General features: G+C 39.9%; 1 pseudogene; it reads left to right on the top strand.

Moving 5' to 3' along the window:
* Positions 1-14,960, top strand: part of LOC101419815 (6-phosphogluconate dehydrogenase, decarboxylating pseudogene) — a 35,679-nt pseudogene extending 20,719 nt beyond the window's left edge.
* The last annotated feature ends 11,661 nt before the right edge of the window (positions 14,961-26,621 follow it).

Below are 26,621 nucleotides of genomic sequence, written 5' to 3'. Positions count from 1 at the left end.
AGGTGTGATGAGCTGATGCATTAGTAATACAGGCCCTCAGTGTAACAGGGAGAAAGCAGACCACATGGTTTCTGAATAAACTATTTGAAGACAGAAGAAAAGGGAACAAGTATTTTGTTTTTTTTAACAAGGCAGAGTATACATATTTAAGTAGGAAACCTGCTCCTGTGATCTGGTTTTTAATGTTTTTAATTGGGTTGACCAGGTGCCCTTATTTGGGGGAAGGGAGGGCAATTTCTTCTTCGCTTTGCCCTTCTCTAGGGCTTCATCCAAACTTGGCCTTTCAGATGCAAGGAATTTACCTTTCTTTTCACATGAAACAATCACTTGACTCATTCTTCTCATAGTAACAGAAATTTTCAAAAATCACACTAGATGCTGACATTCCTACTGCTGCTGTGGCTGCCAGTGCCTACTCCTTCCTTCATAGAGAAGTTTCTTTGCTTGTGTTTGTGCCCCTGGCCTCCCAGTTGCTACTCTGGAAAGGAGAGAAATTTGTATCTTCTTCTGGAGTTTCTGGAAAATCGAATAGGAGAAACCATGGCATGCTTTTGAATATGTTGTAGGTCAATCCACTTTCTGGAAACAGGACCACAAACAGAGGTGGCCTGACAATCTTTCCCTTACACTAAAATATAAAGGGAATCTTTTCTTTTTCCTTAATTGTTTTAAAATTACATCAGCGTTACATGTTTAGTGAAGAAAAATTAGAATATTCCAATGAACAGAATCCTCTCAAACCTCTCACATGTAGTTGACTTTTGTGCATATTTTGGAGGTAGAGTAAGACCTTTTCCCATATATTAAGATACACATTCACACACAAATACATTATAAAATTTAATCATAGCATGCATACTATGTTAAGAATTTCTGACTTCGTTATTATTGAGATATTTCTATTAAGCAGTACCTAATTGTTGGGTTAGATTTTTTTCTTTAAACCATTTTGTAATAAACACCTTTTTTCCCCATATTTATCCTGAAATGTGCTCAAGTGTTTTATCTGGGGAATTTCTAGAATTCATTGTTTCCAAAATATTCTCTGTTTAAAGCATATGCATTAATTCTTGATAAAGCTTTTGCCAGTTACCTATCCCTGTGTAAAAAAAACTACCCCCAAATTTAATGACTTAAAACAATAACAACCATCACTTATTTTGGTCATAAATCTGCAGTTTGGATAGTGCTCAAATTGTCTTCTCAGGCTTGTTTTGCTTTATGTGGTGTCCATTGGGGAAATTCGCCCAGACAAGAGGATTTACTTTCAAGATGCCTTGATCATCTATCTGGCTGGTTGGTGGTGGTTGTCAGCTGGATGCTCAGTTGGTGCTATGGACCAAGGTCCTCACTTCTTCTCAACATGAACCTCTCCACACACTGCTTGGGCTTCCTCTAGCTCAGTGGCTGTGTTCCCAAGAGTGGCTATCCTAAGAGAACAAGGTAGAAATGCTTTGCATTTTTATGACTTAGCCTTGAAAGTCACGAAGTGTTTTTTTCATTAAATTCTATTTGTTGAAGCAGTCACAAGGACTTCCCCATATTTGAAGAAGAAGGCATATACTCTACTGCTTGATGAGGTGGCAGTGTTTTAGAAAAGCATGTTAGATGGGAGATATTACAGACAACTTTGGGGAATTCAATCTTCCATAAAAAATAGTACAAATAGGATGATCTAAAATTTACAGTTCTCAATCAATCTAGACTGCATACCTTTGTGTTTTATTATTGACAGCAAGTTCCTCAGTTTTTATTATTCATACATTTATTATTCATATTATTCAGGTGACGATTTATGGAATTCACTCAGTGGTCAGTAAAATACTTGGGTTTTAAGACTGGAACTTGGTCAAGATTCTCTCTAGAATGTTAAGGAGCAAGGAGATCATAGGGGCAAGACAAGTCAAAATGCATTTGGGAGAGAAGGCAGTCAAATCCCAAGGAGACAATTAAAAATGCCACTTCCAAAGGCTCAAGTGCACTATTAGCTTCAAGTTGTAGAATAGAGTTCGGGTTGAATTGGTTAGTCAACACATGATGTGTGGATATATTAGTGGCCAAGTGGACAAGATATTCCACTTAAAAGGGGATCTTGAAATTCTAGACTTCACCATTGCAAAACAACCCGCCTCACATTTTAGTCTATGTTTGTAAGGATAGGGATGGTCAAACAACGATGGGTAATCATTTAGACACAGATGTCCTTCAAAACCTCCTGGATGTAGTCAGAGTGTGAATGGCTGCTTCCTCCAAACTCGGCCACTCAGAAAGCTACAATCACATTCCAATTGTTTCAGAATGTCAGAATGTAACTATTAGTATTCTATCCTCTAGCAGCAATCATTCTTTATAAGTCATTTTTAATCAAAACCATATGACTGATAGTTGATCATGGAAAATGACTCTGCCATTCGGACAGTGTCTTTGGTATTTTTCTTTTTTCTTTCCTATTGAAACTGCTCTGGAAATCAATGTGGAGAACCCATATGAATCGATAAGTGATTAAACCCAACTCTACATAGATTTAAAGTGTGTGTAAGAGTCCAGGTCCATTTCCTCTGTTAGTTTGAATTATTTTCAACAAAGAAGGAAACATTTGTCAGACTGACAAGGTAGGCTGTACTATGTCATAAAAAAACGAACTTTTCTCAAATGACACATATATTTATAAAAATAAAACAAAACAAAGAAACAAGGTCATTGACTTCTTTCTCTGTCTCATGCCCACAAATACTCTCATCTTATGGAGGGAAATTTTGTGAGTTGAACATGGACAGGTTAAAATTGACTTTAACTGTCTGCATACAAATATGTACTGACATTTGCAAAAATCAAAGACCTCTATGGAAATTTGATCTGAAGAGATTGATGAAGAGATTGATGAATGCATCCAGGAATTTAAACTTAGAATGCTCCATGGCTACCATGTGGAGTTGCAGTTATCACCATTATTCATGAAGCAATGTCCAAAATAGATTTAGTCTTAGTGGTTCTCAACCAGAGATAATTTTGCCTTCCAGAAAACATTTTTGGTTGTCACAGTTGGGGGAGGGAGTGGTTTGCTGCTGGCCAGGGGTGCTACTAAATATTCTACAATGTTAGGACCACCCTCCACAAAAACTATCCAGTTCAAAAGGTCAAAAGTATAGAGGTTAAGACCCCTTGGTCTTAGTTGAGACACCATAAATTTTACTAGTGTGCCTGTAATGAAAAACCTTTGTCCTGTCTATTGCTCCAGAATCACCAAATTCAGGCTTACATGCCTGGTAGTTGCACCTAAAAATTTTTTTTAAAATTTTAATGCTTCAACTCTCGCATCTGAATAAAATTCTTTAATTTGGGACTATAGAGGCAAAGGAATTAATTTAACATAAATAGAATAACACAAAGCATACACTATAAAAGAGCAAATTGTTTACTTAAGCTTATCTGTATGTATGATTCTTTTTTTTTTTTTAAAGATTTATTTATTTATTTAATTTCCCCCCCTCCCCTGGTTGTCTGTTCTTGGTGTCTATTTGCTGCGTCTTGTTTCTTTGTCCGCTTCTGTTGTCCTCAGCAGCACGGGAAGTGTGGGCGGTGCCATTCCTGGGCAGGCTGCTCTTTCCTTTCACGCTGGGCAGCTTTCCTCATGGGCGCACTCCTTGCGCGTGGGGCTCCCCCACGCGGGGGACACCCTTGCGTGGCACGGCACTCCTTGCGCGCATCAGCACTGCGCATGGCCAGCTCCACACGGGTCAAGGAGGCCCGGGGTTTGAACCGCGGACCTCCCATGTGGTAGACGGATGCCCTAACCACTGGGCCAAAGTCCGTTTCCCGTATGATTCTTTTTAACTCCTGACTTCCCTTACTGGCATCTGGAAAATCTTTGGTTCAGAGGGACCATCCTTTTTCTTGGTTCTATACTTATCTTTATGAATATCTTACATAATAAAACTGTATCTAGTAGTTTAGAGAGGTTCATTAGATGCCCTGTCCTTTTTTTTTTTAAGATGTATTTTTATTTCTTTCTCTCCCCTTCGCCCCCACCCAGTTGTCTGCTCTCTGTGTCCATTTGCTGTGTGTTCTGTTGTGTCCACTTGTATTCTTCTCAGTGGCACCAGAAATCTGTGTCTCTTTTTTTGTTGCATCATCTTGCTGTGTCAGTTCTCCATGTGTGTGGCGCCTCTCCTGGGCAGGCTGAACTTTTTTTCACATGGGGCGGCTCTCCTTATGGGATGCATTCCTTACTTTTGGGGCTCCCCTATGCAGGGGACACCTTGCATGGCAAGGCATTCCTTGCACGCATCAGCACTGTGCATGGGCCAGCTCATCACATGAATCAGGAGGCCCTGGTTTGAATCCAGGACCTCCCATGTGGTAGACGGACGCTATATCAGATCAGCCAAATCCACTTCCCAGGTGCCCTGTACTTTTACTACTTAATTTTTAAATGTGAAGTTTCCCTGCTTTATCTTTTGCTATAGCTATTTTATTGCTGTCACTCTTTTCTTGCCTATTCTTTGTCTTTTTCTGATTTCACATTCCTACATTGCCTTATTTATCTGCATGAGCAACCCTTTTTGTTGTGTCTTCCAATTGGCTAATCTTTGTGTTATGAGACCCTGCATTCCTTTCCTGTGCTGCTTTTCACCTCTCTTTCAGTAAGGATGTGCATTTTCTTTGACCATTTCTCAGAAACGGTTTCGTTTGTGCAAGCTCAATACTTGTCTGGCTATGGGTATTGAGCTAATGATGTGACTGATCAAATATTTCTGGTCTTTAATTAATTTGCTTATTTGTATGCTCTCTATTGTTCCAGAAAGGATTTGATGTCATTTATCAAATATTTTAGTTTTCAGAACTTTGACGTCTTTGGCTATGTTGCCTAGAGGATACACTGACCATACAGATTCATGGAAAGGCTGTTTTTGATCTTTGGAGAGCAGTGATTCCTTCTGTGTCAGGATTCAGGGAGAGATTATTTGCCTAACCCTTGAGAAATGAGGCAGAAAGAAATTGTCTGGCAAGGTGTCACTAGGAAGCCTATTTCTTTAAGCATTATCTTTCTATCCATGGACTTTTCATAGTTGGAACATTTCCCTTTTCCCTAGAAACTAGGTGGAGCTATTATTTATGCATCAAAATTATGGCTTACCCTCAAACTATTGCTATATTAGAAGTAAAATTAGTTTATGTCTTCTAAACCTTTTAGCTCTTCCCTGGTCCATTGCAAGTGAATTGACTAGAGAAGTATGTAAGTACTAGTTTTGTATAGAAACCATAGAAAATTGGAAAGATCAGTTTTTACCGTAATGATGATTAGAATGGTTTAAATGGTAGAACATCACTTGTTCTTTTTACTTACCCTTGGAGATCTAGACTTCAGAGATGGGGCATTTGGCAAGGAGCCTAGAATACTCACCCTTTCATCGGGGAAGCAGTTTAAGATTGTGGGCTACAGAGCTTTGTTTAATTTAAAGCAGTACTGTAGTGTCCAGTTGTAGTGCAGTTGAGGACCAAGCTCTGAAATCGCTCCTGCAAGAATCTTCTAAAAAATTTTTTATCTTCTTTATGTAAAACCTTCCAATGCCTCTAATCAGAAATTTAATTTATTCAGAGATAAGGCAAAGGAAAATCTTAACTTCTCTGATGTGAGGGATCTGAAGAAATTATGAGTGAGCAAGATAAATATCAGAGAGTCAGCATTACACACATTTCCTAATAGATAAGATCTTTGCTTTTGTTATTTTAATTTTCTCTGCATGAAATCAGATGGCCTACGTGCCTTCAATAATGATGATGCAAAGTTGCTAGCATTTCAGGTCTCATCGAAAAGGTCAAAAGAAATTTTTTATTTCATTTGGGCCCAAAGGGAAGAAAGACTCATATTTCTTCATTCATTATTTATTCATTATTTTTACATTTAGGAAAATCTAGGTAGGTAAGCAGCTGTTGGGTAGTTTCTGGGTATAAAGAGAAGAAATAAAGTCCATTGGTGAATGCATGCCATGGGAAGGAAAACATATATAAAATTTCTATGTAGTGATATAAGAGCAATAGGGTACAACAGAGTACACAAGAAGAGATAATGAATGTTTTTCCAGTGGTTTGGGGAGCTTTCATAGAGGAGGCCTGTGGTTGGTATTGAGGAAGGAGAATGACATCATCAGACCTATGAGATGAGCAAAGGCTTTCAAGGCAGATAAAATACATGTGTGAAGAAAGATTTGGGGAGGAAAAATTTCAGTGTTTTTCCAAAGATTGTAAGTAATTCAGTATGAGTTTCATCCAGGGAAGCAGCAGCAGATAAGGTTGGAGAAGTAAATAGGAGCCAGGGGTGTGCCATGTCCAGGAATGTGGACTTCATCTTGCAGATGCATGTATTTCTTCTGTGTCACATTGGGAATTTAGAATTATTTATTCTTTGTATAAATGTACCTTTTGGCCATATAATGCTTTCCTGGCAGGTGCAGAGAGGTATAACATGAAGGTGTGGAGGGCAGGGAAAGAAAAAAATTTTTCCTTGTAGAAATAAGGAAAAGAAACCAGAGAATGGAGGCTTTTATGAGGCCATTATAAGTGGTTAAGCAGAAAGAATATGGGTGCAGAACATATCCGTTCCCTTAAACAACTTCTCTGGATAGCGATGGTGGTGTGGGAACTGTTGAACACCCAAAGGAGGTCAGGAAATCCAGTTATAATAGTCAGGGTACATCTACATGTGAAAACGTTAAGACATTTATTACAGGCATTGGTTCATATGACTGGGAATTGGCAAGTCCAAATTCTATAGGGCAGGCCTCATGTTGGAAACTTGGGTGAAGGTTTTAGTGATTTCTACAGGAGAAGCTGACTGGCTGAAGTAGAAATAGAAATTCTTTCTGACTGCTGAAATCATCAGTTATTTCTTTAAGGCCTTCAACTGATTGGATAAGACTTCTCCTTTGTTGACTGTAGATGTGATCAACCATAGATGCAATTAACTAACTGATTATTTAAATCCATGAAATACCCTCACAGCAACAATCTGGCCAGTTCTTGCTTGACCAAACTACTGGATACCATAACCTGGCCAGGTTGATACATGAAATTAACAATACTACTACCTCATATTGATATTTTTTTCTCCTTGTTGCATTGTGACCTCTTACTTTAGGTCATGGGTTTTCTTTCTGCCACTTGATTCTGAACCAATTTTTCAGCCTGGTTCCCTCTGAAATAGAAAGCTGAGCAGTGGAAGGAATGCCTTTCGAATGAAATGGAGTTTCTATCTGTAAAATTAACAACAGCAGCAATACAGATGATAATAATGGTGGTGACAGCAAAAAAACCCTGTTGTTTTATGATGGGAAGGGAAACAGGTAAAAGCAGTGAGCCTTGCTATCATTCACGCTCTCTAGGATCAATGACTCTTTGCAATAGTACTAACTAGTCAATTCACATATACAAATGAGTTCTCTCCATTGGCTACTTCTGAGTTAAGTGGCAACAATTGCTTGTCTTAACTACAATTGTACTCAATTCTCAGAAGGAAAATAATGACTTTTTACAAGCACTTTAGGCCATTTTGCCTTTAGAATGTCCCTTTGCAAAAAGAACATCCCCAATAGTCAATTTCTGTGCAGCCAGACACCAATCTAACCTGCATTGCTGAAGTGATTATGTATATGGACAAGACAGCCAGAGCACTTAATTCTTGTTTTTGTTCTACTTCCAGACAGATTAACCTGAAAGATAAATATTGACTAAAGCAAGGACTTATTACCTTGAGGTTTTTGATTTGTAGAACTGGTATCACCTTGAAATCCACCTCACTAACCTCCACAAAGGCTTGTTCTGGTCTTCTTTTATTTCCATTTGCACTCCACTTTCCAATTCATGCTGTAACTGCATTCAGTGTATATCTACACCTGGGATCTGTAGGAATTGGAGAATGAGACTAAGGCCTCTGGGAAGCTTTTCCTCCAACAGGGATGAAACAGGGTTGAGGCATCGGGGAAGAGAGAGACATTACTGGTGAGGCAGGTCTTGGTTGCATGTTTTTAAGCCAGAAAACTCACAAGGCCCAAGTTCCAATCTCACACAGCATTTTAACTAGACACCTAATGCTTATAAGTAAGAAGGAATAACATCATATCCTTCTACCACTTGATTCTGAACCAGTTTTACCTGCCTGCTTCCCACTCTGAAATTAGAAGTGAGCCTTTCAAATAAAATGGAGTGTCTACCTGTAAAAGTAACAACAGCAGCAGCACTACTGATGATAATGATGACAATGATAGCAACAAAACTGTTGATTTATGATGGGAAGGGAAACGGAAGTAAAAGTAGTGAGCCTTGCTCTCATTCACACCGTCTGGCATCTTCTTGCTTTAGAAGGGAACATGAGGGCCATCTCTTCTAGCCCTTTTCTGGATGTCTGAACACTCATTTCTTTAATCCTTGCTTGAATACTTCCAATGATGGGGATACCATTACTTCCAGGTACATCCCATTTCATGGTATAATGGTTGTGGTGGTTTGAAGCTGCATGTATCCCAGAGAAACATGTTCTTAAATTTAATCCATTCCTGTGGGTATGAATCCAATGTATGTAGGACTTTTGATGAGGCTACTTCAGTTAAGAAGGTGTGGCCCACCTCAATCAGAATGGCTTGTGATGGTATTACTGGAGTCCTTCAGAAGTGGAGTGAAATTCAGACAGAGTAAAAGAGAAAGTCATAGGAAATAGAGACTGGACATTGATGGAACCCAGATGAGAAGGAAGAGACCAGAAGATGGTACCATGTACATTGCCATGTGACAAGATATAGACCAAGAATTGCCAGCAGCCAGCCCCAGAATGCCAGAGTCTATGGGAAGAAAGCATTGCCTCCTTGCTTTGAACTATTTCCCAGCCTCAAACCATGAGCAAATAAATTTTAACATGATCCTTTTCGTGGTATTTTCTTGAGCATCCTAGGGAACTAAACCAGATTTTGGTACCAGGAGAGAGGGGTGCTGCTACTGTAAATACCAAAAATGTGGAAATGGCTTTGGAATTGTGTAATGCGTAGAGGTTGGAAGAATTGTGAAGTATGCTTAAAAGAAAAGGCCTAGATTGCTTTGAGGAAAGTATTGGTGGATATATGCATGCTAAAGGTAGTTTCAATGAGGATGTAGAAGAAAATGATAAATGTGTTATTGGAAACTGGAGGAAAGGTGATCCTTGTCAAAGTGACAGAGAACTTAGCAAAGTTGAGTTCTGATGTCTGGGAAGGCAGAACATGAGAGCGATGAAGCTGGATATTTAGCTGAAGAGATTTCTAAACTAAGTGTGGAAGGAGTAGCCTGGTTTCTCCTTGCAGCTTATAGCAAAATGCTAGAGGAAAGGGATAGCTAAGAACTGAACTCCTGGGCACCAGGATATAAGAAATTGATGGTTTGGAAAATTCTGAACTTCTAGAAACCAAGTCCAGAATAGTGCTCCATGTGAGGGTTTGACTGAATATGAAACCAGCCAGTAACTTCAGGGCAAGTCAGGGTTGGACATGCAGTTATTCAAGAAGGAAAGTGGAAAGTTCTTTTGTCTGATGGCTTGGACCCCTGTGTACTATATGCAAAACGGACTCTTTTTTTTGCACAATTTGTGTGAATAGAACCACTACCAGCCTGGACAAGATTGGACAGATTGAAGGAAAACTCACTTCAAGGGCAGAACAATTAAAGCTGAAGTCTGGACTGAAGACATTCTCATGGGCCAAGAGAGTGGGCCCAACCATATGTGTAGAAAGAGTGAGTCTGTCATGGCAGTTGGAGAGGATGGGCTTTCTGACCCATTGTTCAGGAAGAGTGCTGCTACTCCAGTGCTCAGAGACAGTGGTACCTGTGTCCCCGGAATGTGGAGAGTCTGGCCACCACCCCAGTGCTCTGAGAGGGTGGAGCCTGGGCTCAGGCATTCACACAGAGCCTGGTCACCATTCTAATTCATGGAGAAGGTGGAGACTTCATCCCAGTGTTTGTATGACTGCTGTGCAAGCACATGGAAGGGGTGGGCTGCCACTTTATCAGGCAAGGAGGACAAAACGTAATTCCTTAGGTGATTCCTTTCAGACCTTGAAATCTAATGGTGTTGTAGAATTTGAGAGAAGTTCAATTTACTTGGGTATAGAGAGGCCAGGACTCAGGAATGATTTTGAGAAGGAAAAATGGTTTATTGACGGCCGCCGGACTTGGGAACTTTCTGTTTCAATCCCGAGCCCCGCACAAGATTTTTTAGTCCCTTTTATACAGAGAGGAAAGGCCAAATGGTCCTTTTGTTTCAGTTCTCAACAGGCTTGAATTAGCATATATTTCCACATCTTAGTAAGCTTTTAGCATGGACCTCAGGCATTCGATAAGCTTTTAGCATATTTTCTTTGCATTTCCCCTGAATACTTAAAGTTTATAGACCTTGCATTGTTAAACTGTCTCCTGCTCACCAAGGGCAGGACTGCAACCTTTCATCATCCCACACCCACAAGTCACAGATAGTTTATAGTTTAGGTTATCTCTGAAAAGACAAAGAGTCTGCCACCCATAGCCCACATCAATGGAGTATGCCCTACAGGGTTTTGGAATTGTTTGGGACCCAGGACCCCTGTTTTCTTTCTATCTTCTCCCTATGGGAATGGATATGTTTATCCTACGCCTGTCCCTCCATTGTATATCAGAAGCAGATAACTTGTTCTTTAGGTTTCACAGGTCCACAGATGGGGGGGAATTGTGCCCCAGGACAGACCACAGCCATAACCAATTTTGATGAGACTTTGTACTATGCATTGTTTCTGAAATAACTTGAGGCTTTTGGGATATTGTGATAGAATGGATGTATTTTGTATGTAGAAAGAACATGGCTATTTGGGGTCCAGAGAGTGGAGCATGGTGGTTTGAAACTGTGTGTACCCCAGTAAAACATGTTTCTAAATTCAATCCTTTCCTGTGAGTGAACACTTTGTAAGGATGACCTTTAAATGAGGTTACTTCAGAGGGCTGATAAAATATAGGTTGCTCTGCAGAAGTGAGGTACCTGGAGGAAATTGCACTGTATCTTCATTTCCCCACCCTAACCCCAAGTTTAATGGGTGTAATATATAGCAAAATCACCAAATGGCAGCTGGCCAGGACAGGTAGTGGTGGTGGTGGTGGTGGTGGTAGCGTGTGTGTGTGTGCGCGCGCGCGCAAGTAGGGGAAATGTCAGTCATTTTATTTGTATTGTTGAGGAGGGGTATTTTTGCCCCCTCTCTCCCCTTATATTTTGCAGCCAGAGCCATCTCTTGCTTTTCAGTTTGGAAACCCAGCTACCTCTGTGTGCTAGTGCTAAGACAGTTGGCCACTACAGGAATGTTTGCTACCTCCTCAGAGTAAGAATTTCTGTGCTTCAAGCCTAGGGATACATCTGATATACCAATTGACATGCAGCACGATAGGCAGAAAGTTCCCTATCAGACTGTAGTTGTAAAAATGATCAAGAGACACAGAATGAATTGCATGAGCTCATTCTGACCTCGTTCCATTTTGAAAAGGAAAGGTGTAATGAGGCTTTGATAATATCTTTTTCTACTGGGGCTGTTCTCTCTGAGAAGGGGTATACGCCACCAGAAGCAGTGGCTCATTCCTTAGGTGAAATCCCCTCCTGTCCCCGTCACCCATGACTCTGCCCTCTGACCAGAGGCTTGAAGAGACCTCTTCAGGTTTAATGAAAAGAGGCAGACATTGACTTTTTGTGGAAAACCATCAGTGGCAGCTGAATTGGAATCAGAGGCCAGCAAAATCAGACAAGATGGTTGCAACAGTCCGAGGGTTATTAAAATCCCTTCTGTTCAAAATCCTGAGATTATTAGGGAAATAAATCTTAATCATGTCAAACATACCAAGACCTTGAGCAAATGCTTTCCTCTCTCCAGGTGTCCAGGACTGTAAAATGAGTAGGTGGGATTAAGATGGACTCTCAAGTCCTTTTAACTCTTAGAGTCTAGGAATCTGAGCTCAGTGTTGAATTTAGAGTTCAAAATCTGGTTTGAGTTGAGGGTGGCAGAACAGAGACCATGTTGTCATTAAAACCCTTTGTAAAATTCTTTTGAAAATGCTCACCCTGAACTTGAAAGTGATTTACTTTCTCAAATACTGGCAAAGCTTTCAAACCAAAGGACTTTTTCCAGTTTATAAGGTGGACGAAGTGATGTGTGATAGACTAAAGTGAATGTTTTATGTTTAGTTGGTTTTGAACACATCTAAGGTAACTGTTACTTTGATAGAAAAGTCTTTCAGAGGGAATTAGAGATGAAAGCACAAATTTGTATAGCATAAGCTTAGGTAGTATGTTTCATTAACTGAGATATTATTATAGAGACAATAGTACTCAAAGCAACCATGTTCACTTAACACAAAACTCATAGAAGCTAAACAACTGAGTTCTGAGGATATTAAAATATTACTAGTGACCAAGAAGGAAAAACCAAAGAATCATAGGTCCTCCAGTTTGATGAATTTCTTTTAAAATGAATTCTTCACTCTTCTTTAATTCCCTAATCCTCAACCATACTGTCACTCTGTTCACCATTAAACAATTGTTTGGTTAATCAAATATTTTGGTTATGAACACCTGTCATATCATACATAGGTCACCAATTGAAAATAGTTTTAAGTAACTGTACACTGGTATTTTATATTCATTTGCCACATTGGGGAATTCTGAGCAAGTCAGGGACTCTTCTATAACATCTAGTATAGTGAATTATGTATGTAGATTTTTATTACTAAGATATGTCCCCCCAAACTTCTGATTGAGGTTAACATTGAGAAGATTTCAGCATATGGACAAAGTACATGATGATGTAGAACTTCCACAAAGCAAACCAAAAGAGTGTAGGAATGATTAGAAAATGTGGATCATAGCCTGTCGACCTTTGGTGACATCACCAATAATATTATTAATATAATCTATTTAAACAAATCTCCTTCCTTCTTCAGTGAAAAACATGTATACCAAATTTGGAAGATCCCCAAAGATTTAAATGGAGATATCACCCTTGATCCTTAATAGCTCTAGTCATCAATTTTTAGAGTTTCTCTTTAAGTCAACTTTAAAAAAAAATTGAGCATGATTTAGATGTGGTGTGATGCACTGGAGAAAAGGAGAAAAAGGTGACAGTCTGTACCTCATGGAGGTCACTATCTTGTGGGGAAATAGAGAAATATATCGACTATAGACACTTTATTAAGTGTGAAGTGATGGAAGAGTGCATAGAGGGACATGGGCATGCAGAGGTCTGAGCTAAATCTTCAGGAACTGGAAAGAGTGTAGTGAAGAAATTGGTGGCAGGTGGAAGAACAGGAGGGTTGGGGAGGAAAGACAGAGGTAACTGTACAGAATTCAGGCAAGACCCTGACCATGGCCAACCTAAAGAAAAGAGAAATTTATGACAAGGTGAAGAAACAGATGGCCACAAGGGCATCAGCATAGTTTATGGAATCTAGGAAGCAGGAGCTCATGGACCTCTAGAGCAATTTTTTCTTCCTCTCCCCCCTTGATAGTTTTTGTATCCTGCTGCTCTAGATTTAAACTAGGGGAGTGCCTAAGTGGCCAAGCTTGGGTCCCATGCCAATGGCCTTGTCAGAGACAGTTGTCTCATTGCCTTATACATAGTCCTCCTACTTTAGAGTTCAAAGTAAAAATAGTGGTTCTGAAAAGAGTGAAGGAGCTCTGATCTGGGCTTCAAAGGCATTATGGTGTGCAGGAGCATCTATAGAGTGAAGTCACCTGAAGCAAATTACCTTGTTTTTGCTCAACACACCCACTATAACCCTAACACTGTTTGATTGGGGCTAATTGAATGGTAGATCACTAAATGGTAGGCCATTCTCCAACATTATTAAACAATAGGAAGCTTTGGTTACTCAAACATTCCTGTAAATAGAGACCTGTCTTATAAATCACATCTCACTTCACATTTGAAAATATTATTCTTAAAAGAAAATGCACACTAGTACCTTATATTCATTCAGCAAAATTGGACTTGGCCCCACATCAACACAATCTTCCAAGGTATTGCTACAGAACTAGGAACCAGAGAACCCTGCTGTGACTGGGGGAAGGGGAAGGAGCAGGACACTTTGTGAAGATGGTGCACAATGGGATCACTTATGGCAATATGCAGCTCATCTGTGGGGCTTAACACTTGATGAAGTATGTCCGGGCATGGAGCATAATGAGATTGTGAAGGCATGTGAAGAACGGAATAAGACAGAGCTAGACTCATTCCTGATAGAAAACATAGCCAATATTCTGAAGTTCCAAGATACTGATGGCAAACACCTGCTGCTGCCAAAGATCAGGCACAGTGTGTGGTAGAAAGACACTGGGAAGTAGACTGCTTTCTCATTCCTTGAAGTACAGGGTTCCTGTTACCCTAATTGGAGAAGCTGTCTTTGCACACGGATTGTCATTCCTGAAGGACGAGAGGATAAAAGCTAGCAAAAAGCTGAGGGGTCCCCAAAAGATCCAGTTTCAAGGTGCTAATCATCTTGGAGGACATTTAGAAGGCTCTCTATGCTTCCAAGATTATCTCTTATGCTCAAGGCTTTATGCTTCTAAGACAGGCAGCCACGACATTTGGCAGGACTCTCAACTACAGTGGCATTGCCCTGCTCTGGAGGGGAGGCTGCATTATCAGAAGTATATTCCTAGGGAAGATAAAAGACGTATATGATTGTAACCCAGAACTTCAGAATCTACTCCTAGATGGCTTATTTAAGTCTGCTGTTGAAAACTGACAGGACTCCAGGCCATTAACACTGGCATCCAGACAGGCACTCCGATACCCATAAGCTGCTGCCAGTCCTGGTGAGATTACTTTGGCGCTCATAACTATGAGCTCTTAGCCAGCCCGGGGCAGTTTTTCCACTCTAACTGGACGGGCCATGGTGGCAGCATGTTGTCCACTTCCTAAAATGCCTAATCAGACTTTCTGCTACTCACTATCCATAGACTGGAGCATTCCATTTGCCACACAACACTGATTACATGGCCCTCTGCCCTACTTTCTGCTCAATCTTTTAAAGTAAAGTTTTATAAGAGACGACTAAAGAAGTCACACAGAATTTATTTGTAAAGTAGTTCTGTGAGATTTATTATGTCCTCTCTCCTTGCCTCCTGGGACTTGCCTCTTGAATTGAGGATTTATTTCTGTGGCTGTGGTGAATTCATTCCTGAGATAGTCATCTTCCACAAGTCCTTTTGGGTCAGGGAGGCAGCGTAGGTTTCCCTGATAGAGGTGGCAACCCTGATCACATAGATGGAAGGGTTTTTGTTGGAATTTGACCAAACTTTGTATCATGTAGGCCAATGCCTTTTTCTTCTACTTAATAAAAGCTATATTATATGCTTTTTAAAAATCAGGGTGCCATTAACAAAAGAAATGGTAATTGATGTTAGGCAGGTGCAAACAAAACCAAACCAAATAAACAAACAAAAAAAACTAAAGTCAACAACCCTGTGACAACCCAAAACAGGAAGGGTTGAAATTGGGTACAATAGTTGAGGAAATTTTATAGTAGATTCGATTTGAAGGAATACTGGGAGTTCACACAACAGGGGCAATGGAAAAGAAGAGGAGACTGGTTTGAAAGATATTTAGGAAATAAAATTCACTGGACCTAGTAATGTGGTAGGGAGGGTAGAGGAAGGGGAAAAAAAAGAGAGGAGTCTGGGTTGTTTCTTAAGAGTTCTCGCTTGGGAGACCAGGCGAATATTAGTACTACCCCCCAAGGCCAAGATGATAGAAGAAAAAGTTTGCTCTGGGGAAAAAGACCAATGTATTTTGACATTTTGCACTTGAGATGCATACAGGCATCCTTGAGTTGAAATGCCTAGAAGGAAGATAAGTATCCAGCTATATGGATCTTTGGCACATGAGTGACAGCAAAAGTTACAGGAGTGGATGGGATTTCCAAGGGACACCATGTAGAATGGGAAAACAGGGCAGTACCCTTGCAAACACCCCATTAAGAAGACAATACAGGGCCTATCAGTATTAAAAAGAAAATCTGGAAAAATTAATTTCTTGGAACTTAAGGTAAATAAAGTTTTTCTAGGGGAAGGAAGGGAAAATAGGGTAAATATCTCAGAAAGCTTCAGTAAATTAAAGGCCTGAAAATTAACTCTGAGGGACATCTCTCCTCTAGCCCTTTCATTTTCCTGAAGGGCAACTTCCCTCATACACTCTGTATCTCTTTCCTCATCCCTTTCTTGGATCTTAGATATTTGCTATGGTTCTATTTTTCTTGACTGGCACTTAACTATTAGTTACTGAGGCAGGGTGGGATTTGAACTCTTTCTCCTTCCTATGCTACCTTGGACATGAGGTAGCCTGGGTAAGGTGCCTTCAGACTCAAACTTTTTCTCAGATTGACTGGTCCTGTGGGGGTAGGTAGTTAATATGCTCATTCGGGTCTCACACCTAAGCCACATTATTCAATATTAGCTCTGTCCTTTTTTCCTTTTCTTATTTCATGCAGCACTCAAGCAGGAAGGAGGAGAGATTTTTATCATGCCTCATCAAACCCTCCAACAAGAAAGAGCAAATTCGGCAAATATGATCTCATTCATTCTTCTGTGAGCAGTTTTGGTCAGATTTCAGTGTGCAGCAGAGTGAATGGAGAGGGAAGAAGTAGAGGCAGTGGATAAATATATCTATATGAAATTTGAAAGCAAGAAGATGATGCTACCTAGTGGAGATACGAAGTCTTGGGAGAGCTTTTATTTTCAAGATCATAGTCCTAATATTTGAGCCAGGGTAAAAATCTTAGAAGAGAAGAGGAAGTAAGCATGAATCAAAGTTTCTGAGTCAGTAGGAGGGGTTAAAATTCAGAAATGAGTTTGGGAATGTCTCTCGGTTGGAGAGAGGGATAACTCTTCCATTGAGGTAGAAGGGGAAAAGAAAATACTAAGTTTGGGATTAACTATGAGTGGACTTTTGGGGAGGAGAGAAAGTAGATAAATGGAGACTTCAGGGAGTTCACCCGTCCTCGTGATTGGATGTCATTAGATTACAAAATGCAAAATTGCAGCATTGAGAAGGACTTTGGAGATTGTGCAGTTTGGGTTATTGGTTCCAATGATTCAATACCATGTTATTGCAGATCCACATCATTTGCTGTGTAATATTGTAGTACCTTTTCCACTGTGGGCAGGGAGTATGTGCCATTGAGATTGGGGATGGTCATGTGACTTACCTTGGACAATGGGATATTAGTAGATGCAATATAAGGCCTTATATGTTCTGTACAGTTTGGGTTTATCACCATGAGAAGAATCACATATCTACTGCTCCTTCAGCCAGGGCCCCAGAAAGAACATATTCAAAACATACTGATCTCAACCCAAAGGGGTGGATCCCCATAAACACCTCTTTAAGGAGATGAGTCAGGACAGATCAGAAATTTTCCAGCCTATTTTCAGCACAAGCTAGAATAAATTTAATTATTCCTGCACTTATTTGAAATCTCATTTCTACACTATTTCTCTTTTCCAGGCTATACATCATCAGTTGGTACTCAATGTCTATTTTCACACTCTGCTAGAAGTCTTCTTTATTCTGTTTGTGGCTGAAAAGCTTATGATGATATATATGTCCCAGACATTCTTGAAGCTAGGGTTCTGGTTGTAAGATAGATTATTCCAATTAGATGCATTAGCATGCTATGCGGAATGCAGAAGAAAAGTAGAGGATATTTTCAGCCAGCAAGCAAGGTCTTAAGGGTTAGAGGCTATTACATTGGCCAGAGTCGCATTCCTCTACCCAGTCACCTGCTTCATGAATGTTAAGGGGCAGTGGTCACAATTGTAACTTGCTGATCTCTGGATGGCAGTTACGGTGGAAGTTTAAATCAGCCAGTGGCGGTTTCTTACATGATGCCCATTCTTCCAACATTTCTGTATGCACTGAGTTCCCTGTATTAAATCCTTTTCTGCTTGAAACTTCTGCAGTGATTTCCGTTTCCATGCTGAATCCTGACTCACTCACAATCTAAACCTTCCTCTTTCCATTTGTTTTTTTTTTTTGTGTGTGTGTAGGCTTCATGTGTGATCTCTGGTTGACCAACTGTTTGTTACCACCTTGTACTAAAATGCAAATCAATTTAGCCCTTAGGCACACTTTCTAGTTCATCTGGTTTTGTTTGTTTTTGTCTTTGGTAGCAAGACTTTCTCAAAGAAGAAAGCAGTGAATTAATTTATGTTCTGGCACAGGCTGGGGAATGGGTACTTTGAGTATCACTGGTTTACTCAAAGGCCATAGGGCACATACTCAGTATTTTGTTTCTCTCGGCGTTAAAAAACTGCTTATTTCATTTTTAATGATAATTGCAATTTTACCCTAGGGAGCATTGTCTCCTGTGGTTGTATTATGTACCTGTAATGGAAAATTTATTTAAAAATTATGTGACTTTTTCCAAGTCATTTTTGTTCTTTTGAAAATTTTGAAATAATCCCTTTTTAAGGTAATTGCTTTATTCTTGTAAAAAAAAAAGCAATGTACCCTTATGATAAAATAAAAGTTTAAGTATTTTCTTTAAAGTTTAAGTACAGAATAATATGAAGCAAAAATTCCTTTATCTATTCCCCCAACTTCTTAGTCAACTTCTCTGAGATAAAGATTGACAGTATTTTCTTTTAAAAAGTGATTTATTTTTCAGTGGTAATGTATTCTACCACTCTCAGATAAACCTCATGGCTATAGTATTATCACTACTTTCCTTACCTAAGGTGGATAATATGAAAACTTATATATTGTGTGCCATTGAGATTATATCACAGTGACCTTTAGTTCCCCCAAATGATCTTTTTTGTTTTAGGAGGTACCGGGGATTGAACCTAGGACTTCATACGTGGGAAGCAGGTGCTCAACCACTGAGATACATTCGTTCCCATAAATGATGTTTTTAAAGAATGAACCATCGAGTAGACTTGGCCTTTATGCCCTTTCCCCATGACTTAAAATGTTTTAATTAATGCCAGTTTTGATCATAATCTATATTAACAAACTAAATAACATTTTTTTGATGGTAAGATGTAAAATTATTCCCATTATCGGCAAAATATTGGGATTGGGGACTGTTTTAGTTTCCTAGGCTGCTGAAATAAGTACCATCAAATGGGTTGGGTTAAACAATGGGAATTTATTTGCTCATGAAAAGAAATGGCTCAGGGAAGCCAGGAAAATGTCCAAATCAAGGCATTATCAAGGCGATTTCTTCCTGAAGACTATGGAATTCTGAGGCTAGCTGCTGGCAATCCTTGTCTCATGGCAAGGCACTTGGCAGTGTCTCCTTGTCTCTTCCTTCTCTTCTGCTTTCTGTTTCAGCTTCTTGCTTCCTGTGGCTTTCTCTCCTGTCTGACTTTCATTTTGCTTATAATGAAATCCCGTGTTAAGATTATGACACATCCTTCCCAGAGACTTAAATCGTCAATGTGTTCATATGCCAGTTGAGCCCTGAATCTCAGCAGAGCTGTAGCCAACACACCTATTTTTCAGTTCATTGGACTTACCCAGGACAACTAACAAAAGAATGATAATGAGCAACAACCAACCCCAAAATTGGAGTGTATCTACAGCTGTAAGCAAAATGGTTCCATCCATCTGTCCCATGGGATCTGAGCCCCCTCTCAACTGGAAGCAGAGTAGGCATTACCATCCCTAAATCCTCAACATTGAAGAATAAACAAACATAAGGGGGAAATGCAACAATGAACCAAAGCAGACTTATTGTTCTAGTAATGGAAGAGCTTCTAACATTGATATAGAAACAGTGTTCAACACAGGTTCTGAGGGGAGGAGAGGGAAAAATAGGTGTAACATGGGGTGTTTTGGGGACATTGGAGTCGTTCTGCATCATATTGAAGCAAGGATACAGGCCATCACACATTTTGTCAAAACCTATAAAATTGTGCACTGCAAAATGTGAACCATAATGTAAACTATAGACCATGGTTAGTAGCAATGCTTCAATATGTGTTCATCATTTGTAACAAATGTACCAAACTAATGAAAGATGTTAATGGGGGAAAGGGTGAGGGGGGAGGGAGGGGTATTTGGAATCCCCTATATTTTCAATGTAACTTTTACATAACCTAAACTTTTTTTAAAAATAAAAAATATTAAAAAAACCAAAAACCACAGAAATAATCCTGATTGAGATGGCCCACACCTTAACTGAAACAACCTTATAAAATGTCCTACTCAGAATGGGTTTGCACTCAGAAGAATGGACCAAACTTAAGAACATATTTTTCTGGGGTACATATAGCTTAAATCACAATACGGGCATAAATACTCTTTCGAAATTCTGCATAAAATTTTTAATAGTTGTACTTCACACATAAATGAGTTTAGCTGATTTTCTCTCCTCTGTTTTAAAAGATGGCAAAGTTAATTTCAATGCAGTAAGCACAAACAAGCTCTGATAACTTCCCCAAATAGTTAAAAAATTTAAAAACACTATTTCTGCCTTCTTTTGGTTTTCTTCGTTGAAAAGATGCGTTTTGATCCTCAGATGTATTTTTAAAGTTTGTTGTCTTGGCTTGGGTGAGCCCAGGGGAACACCAACTTTAAATGTGTGGTCCCAACCTTAGGGATTACCAAAGACAAAATGCACAACATTGTTTCCTTAGGTTTGGAATAAAAGAGATGTATTTCCTGAGGGTTTACCACTTTTCAGCACAGCACAGTACAAAACATAGTACAAAAATATTGCTAAGCATTTGATTCAAAAGGGACCTAAAGAAACCTGGAAAAAGAAACTTGTTCTTTTTGTACTGTATATTGCATTATTTTATATTACACTATAGCATAATTAAAATTTGATTGATCTTTGTCCCCAGGGGAGTGACTTCTACCTTGGAATTTCCCATAATAGGAGTGCTTCTGTTCTTCCCAATGGTCCTGGGACTAGACCTGATAATTCGTATGCCAAGGAGATGGGAGGGTGGGGCCAGCCACTCACGCAGTTTTAGGGAGGGAAGCAGGCCACACCTGAAGGACCAATCATGTGATTAGGGGGTTGGGGCTTTAAGCCACTTCCTGTCAGCCTGAATTTGATCTCTCAGACCCCTGGGGTGGGAAGGGATGGAAGGGAGGAGTGGGAAATTGAATTCAACCAAGTGGGCATTGATTCTATCAATAATGCCTACATAAGGAAACTCCACTTAAACTCTGGACATTCAAAGCTTCAGTGAGCTTCCTGGATTGATAAGATACATTAATGTGTTGTGAGGGTGAGATGTTCTGACTCCAATGACTATACCTGAAAAGGACATGGAATCTTGTGTTTGAGACTCTCCCAGACTTGCCTCATGCATATCTTCTTTTGGCTTCTTCTCATTTGTGTCCTTTTACTAAAATAAAACTCTAACTGTTGTGGTACAATGGTTTCAATGAGTTCTCTGCATAGTTCTAGTGAATTACTGAATGCAAGGGGACAGTGGGAACCCCCAAATTTGTAATCAGTCAGAAGGGTCGCCTGTACCTCCTGAATTTACAAATGGTACCTGAGGAGTCTGGCCTAACTCTAGTGAGTTAGAGTCAAAATTAAATTGAATTGTGTTTCTGCAGTACTTAGAGTTTGTATGAGGTTGATAGAAGCTTTTGCAACATTTATAAATACCAACGTAAAATAAAATGTGGATTGCCTACTCCTTAAGATTTCTCCCTCATAATTTCTACAATCCTAAACACTTACATGCTATATAGGTTGATTTGACTAATCCTTGTTCATTCAAAGGTATAACCTTGAAGAATTATCTTTGACCTTCAGAAATGCTGCCCTAAAGGAGGCACCGAGATTTTATAGGAAGACTAATTCAAGTGAGAAAAAGCTGGATTATAAATCTAACTATCCTATTTACTGGATGCATGACCTTGAGCAAATTATTTCACTTTTGAGTGCTCCAATTTTCTTCTCTGTAAAATGATTGCGTTAAAAGACCCATCACATAGTACTATTGTAAAAATGAAATTGAATTAATTTGAGTAAAGCAAAGACTATGGTGCCTATTCCATATTAGATGCTTAGTAAGTGTTATCTTTCTGGACTTCCCTCCTGTGCCTTTTTTAAAATTTATTTCTCTCCCCTTGTCCCCCCGCCCCTCCACCCCAGTTGTCTGTTCTCTGTGTTTGTTTGCTGGTCTTTTTTTTGTCCACTTCTGTTGTTGTTTGTGGCCCGGGAATCTGTGTTTCTTTTTTTTGTTGTTGAGTCATCTTGCTGCGTCAGCTCTCCGTGTGTGCGCCACCATTCCTGGGCAGGCTGCACTTTATTTCGCGCTGGGCAGCTCTCCTTATGGGGTGCACTCCTTGCACGTGCCCCACGTGGGGGACACCCCTGCGTGGCAGGGCACTCCTTGTGTGCATCAGCACTGTGCATGGGCCAGCTCCACACGGGTCAAGGAGGCCTGGGGTTTGAACCGTGGACCTCCCATGTGGTAGGTGGACACCCTATCCATTGGGCCAAGTCTGCTTCCCTGTGCCTTTTTTCTTATAACATCTTAGAGATAAGCTCGGATACTGTTATGGATTCAGTTGTGTCCCTCCAAAAGACATGTTCAAGTCCTCAACCTTGGTCTTAGTTTGCTAGAATTGCTATAACAAGCCTACAATTTGGTTTTGGCTTAACTACAGGAATTTATTTTGGCTCATGGTTTTGAGGCTAGAGAAAATTCAAAAACCAAAATATTGGCAAGTGTTGCTTTCTCCCAAAGTCCATAGCATTCTGGAGTTTACTACCAGCATTCCTTGAAGTTCCTTTGCATGTATCACTGTCTCACATTACATGCTGTTTTATTCTCCTTTCTGGCCCCTGTGACTTCTGGGTTCTCTTTATAAAGGTCTTCAATAATATGGATTATTGATCAGGTGGCCACACCTCAACTAAAAATAACAACTGCAAATATCCTACTTAAAATGGGTTCACACCTGAAGCCTGAGGGATGTAGATTAAGAACATGTGTTTGTTGGAGTATATAATTCAACCTAACATATGGCGAATATGACCTTATTTTGAAATAGAGTTTTTGAAGATGTGGCTAGTTAAGATGAGGCCAAACTGGATTAAGGTGGGCTCTAATTCAGTATGACTGGTGTCCTTGTAAAAGAGTGGAATTTGTATGCAGACAAGAACAGGGGAGAAGCAACGTGAACATGGAGAAGCAGAGATGTGAATGATGGATCTACAAGCAAAGTCATACCAAGGATTGGCAGTAAATACCAGAAGCTAGAAGAACCAAGAAAGGAATTTCCCCTACAAGTGTCAGAAGGAGCATGACCCTGCTTGGTTTCTTGAGTTAGAACTTCTGGTCTCCGGAACTGTGAGTCTCTACTGTTTCAAGCCATCCAGTTTATGGACTTTGTTATGGCAGCCCTGGGAAACTAAGACAGATACCAAAGAGAAATTCTGTTCTACTGATATATATCTATTGGACATTGAAGACAAATAGCTCAGAGATGGGGGTGCCCAGAATTACAAAAATTGTATTTTCACAATATTGGTGCTGAACATTTTCTTTCAGTCCTCTCGATATATCTCTTTGACTGTAAAATTTCATTTGGAGATAACATCAAAATCCAAATTTGAGGCTTGTCATGAATGAGAATCCTGGCCTCGATGACTTTCTTGTTCTCTCCATGATGGTCTTCAATCAAAAGGATCCTTCACTGGTCTACAGAAGTGGATTTTTAAAAATCTTCATTGATCATTCATACATCTTAAGTGTTTGATTCACCCATTTTAATTCTAAGTATATAGTTCAATGATTTTTAGTACATTTATGGACCAGCATCACAATCCAGTGTTGGAACATTTCCTTTATTCCCAAGAGATCACCTGTGCCCATTTGCAGTCAATTCCTGTTCCCACTCCCAGCCCAACACTAATTTTACACTCTTTCCAGTTGTCTTTCTCAGAGGTTGATTTTTCTGGAGGTTTTAGTCTCTTTGATTCCCACAAAGTTGGGAGAACGCATGTGGTCAGGTATCACAGTAGCACTAGCAGAGTGGTCTTTAGTGGCTTCCCGGGGATAGAAATGAGCCTCTCAGTTACTGCTCTGAGAACTACCTGTCCTATTTGGAAGAAATAAGCCTGGAAGGCAACTGGCTAGAAAACCATATTAATCTGGGTCCAGTCAGTAGTTTGAAACCACTCCAGTTATTTTAACAGAGAATTTAATGTAAATAATTGTTTAAAGGTATTAGAGTGTTTAAAAAGTAAGCAGAGAACACTAAGGTATCCCAGGAGGGAGCAGTTCTAGGAAGCAGCTACCAGCTTTTGGACTGGGCACCATTCTGAAACTATGAAGCTTGAAGGAGCTTCTCCCTGGGGCTAGATCTAGACCCTTGAGGAGGAGAAGGCAGCCCAGCTGGTCCTTGTGTCTCTGAGAGAAGGTTATAAGTCTGGACTGAAAGTGTTAAAAACAAAACAAAAATCTACAAACTGGACGCAACTGGATTAAATTGCTGCTACTGGAATAGCTGCTGTGTCTATATAGAAGTGTTACTAGGATGATGTGGACAAGAAGAGAAAACCAATAAGATGCAGGCAGGAAGGAACCTATGTCTTCTTTCACTTCCAGCTTGCCAGTCTTCTAGTAGTGCTCGTCCCCTCTTGACAGAGTTTAACAGGGAGCAAAGGCAAAACAGGTAGTTCAGAGAGTCCCAGCCACAGCATTGCAAAGATGTCAGAAGAGTGCATTTGAAGTTGACACAACAATTAAACAAATAATATAAGATCTCATCTGTTCTCATGATTTTGTGAGGCCATGAGGGATAGTGAGTGTGTGTGCACATGTGTTGGGTGGTGGTGGTAGTGGTGAGAACCCCTTACCAAGCAGGTTTGGTGAACCATAAGTTGGTTACGTTCATATATGACTTCATGATATACTTCATGCAAACGCTTCTCTTCATAGGAAACTTCTTACTTTAAATGTGCATATTTTCCCTTCATCCAGAAAAAGAAACAATTCACCAGTTAATCCGCCAGCCAATAACAAATGAAGGGACCAAAATTGCTGTTGCCTTTATTTTGTACTATTCCTGTCTTCGTTATCAGTTGAAAATCTGGCTTCTGTTGATATTATTCTCCAGAAAGGACTCCTTAAAGATCACTGATTACCTCAGTTTAGCTAAAGCAACCTGCTTTCTCTCAGGCCTTTTTCTCCGTAATTTCTCCAGGATATGTGAAATCTTGCTTGAAGCAATTCCTACTTAGCTTTATGGCTATGCTACATTATTTCCTTTCCATGTCTTTGTCCCTCAGCTTTCCTCTTCCTTGACTTTCTCCTTCTGCCTTAATATTCCACTTATCTCTTTTTTCCTTCTTTTATTTTAACCAACATTTATTTAATCTCTTAAATGCACAGCATAATGCTAAGCCTACAAGAATTTACTATCTCTTATAAGACATTCCTAACTAAAGGCATCGCTTCCAGGGCTGAATCCTAGATCATCCTTGCTCTACCCTTTCCTTTGGAGAAATTATCTAAAGTTCATCAACTGTCATATGAATAAACACCAAATCCTTGAGTTCTTACAAGAATTCCAGTGCTGTATGTCTAACTGCCTATTACAATATTTAGTTGGCTATTCCATAGTCACCTCCCTTGTGCTGTAACATATCAAAATTATCTTCCTCCCATTAAAATTCTTAATTATAGGCTATCTCCTATTACTAAATCTTTCCCAACTTTCCAATTATTTGTACTACCCTGAAGGTGTATAGCCCACACTCTCCCACAGTCCACCCAGTGGGCCGTAGGTAGACATACAATGTCCGGTAACTGTCCCTGGAGCAACACCCAGGACAACTCCAAGTCCCAAAAACACCCCCACATCTCACCTCTTCCTCCCATTCCCTACCCCCAGCAGCCACCATGGCCACTTTCTCCACACCAATGCCACATTTTCTTCAATTACTAATCACAATAGTTCATGAATAGAATATCGGTAAGTCCACTCTAATCCATACTCTATTCCTCCATCCTGTGTACCTTGGAATGGTTGTGTCCACTCCACATCTATATCAAGAGGGGGCTTAGATTCCACATGGATGCTGGATGCAATCCTCCTGCTTTCAGTTGTAGGCACTCTTGGTTCCCTGGTGTGGTGGTTGACCTTCTTCAACTCCATGTTAGCTGAGTGGGGTAAGTCCAATAAACCGGAGTGTAGGAGCTGATTTAACAGATTTCACTCAACAGATCAGAGCTATGTTTCATCTTGTTTATGTGTGTAATTAGAGGCTATTTTTCTGCCCTGGAGTTGCAACATGTTTTTCTAATTTTCCCAGATGCTTTCAAATCCTGCAAGAAAAAGTTCTATCTTTGGAATACCATTTGGCTGTAGATAAAGCCAGTCTCCATTTACCAGAGCAACTTCATTGACTTTACTCCAAAATATATATATATTTGAGGCGATGGTTGTATTAGTTTTCTAGGGTGCAGTAAATAATTGCTACAAACATGATGGCTTGAAACTACAGAAATTCATTCTTTAACAGTTCTGAGGGTCAGAAGTCTGACATCCAGGTGTCAGCACTATTGCTCTCCCTCCAAAGGCTCTAGTGAAGAAACTGTGCTTCTT

This window comes from Dasypus novemcinctus, chromosome 8 (genome assembly GCF_030445035.2).
Source record: "Dasypus novemcinctus isolate mDasNov1 chromosome 8, mDasNov1.1.hap2, whole genome shotgun sequence".
In the NCBI taxonomy this organism is placed as follows: domain Eukaryota; kingdom Metazoa; phylum Chordata; class Mammalia; order Cingulata; family Dasypodidae; genus Dasypus; species Dasypus novemcinctus.
The sequence above is the reverse complement of the archived record's forward strand: the minus strand, read 5'-3'. Positions and strand labels throughout refer to the sequence as shown.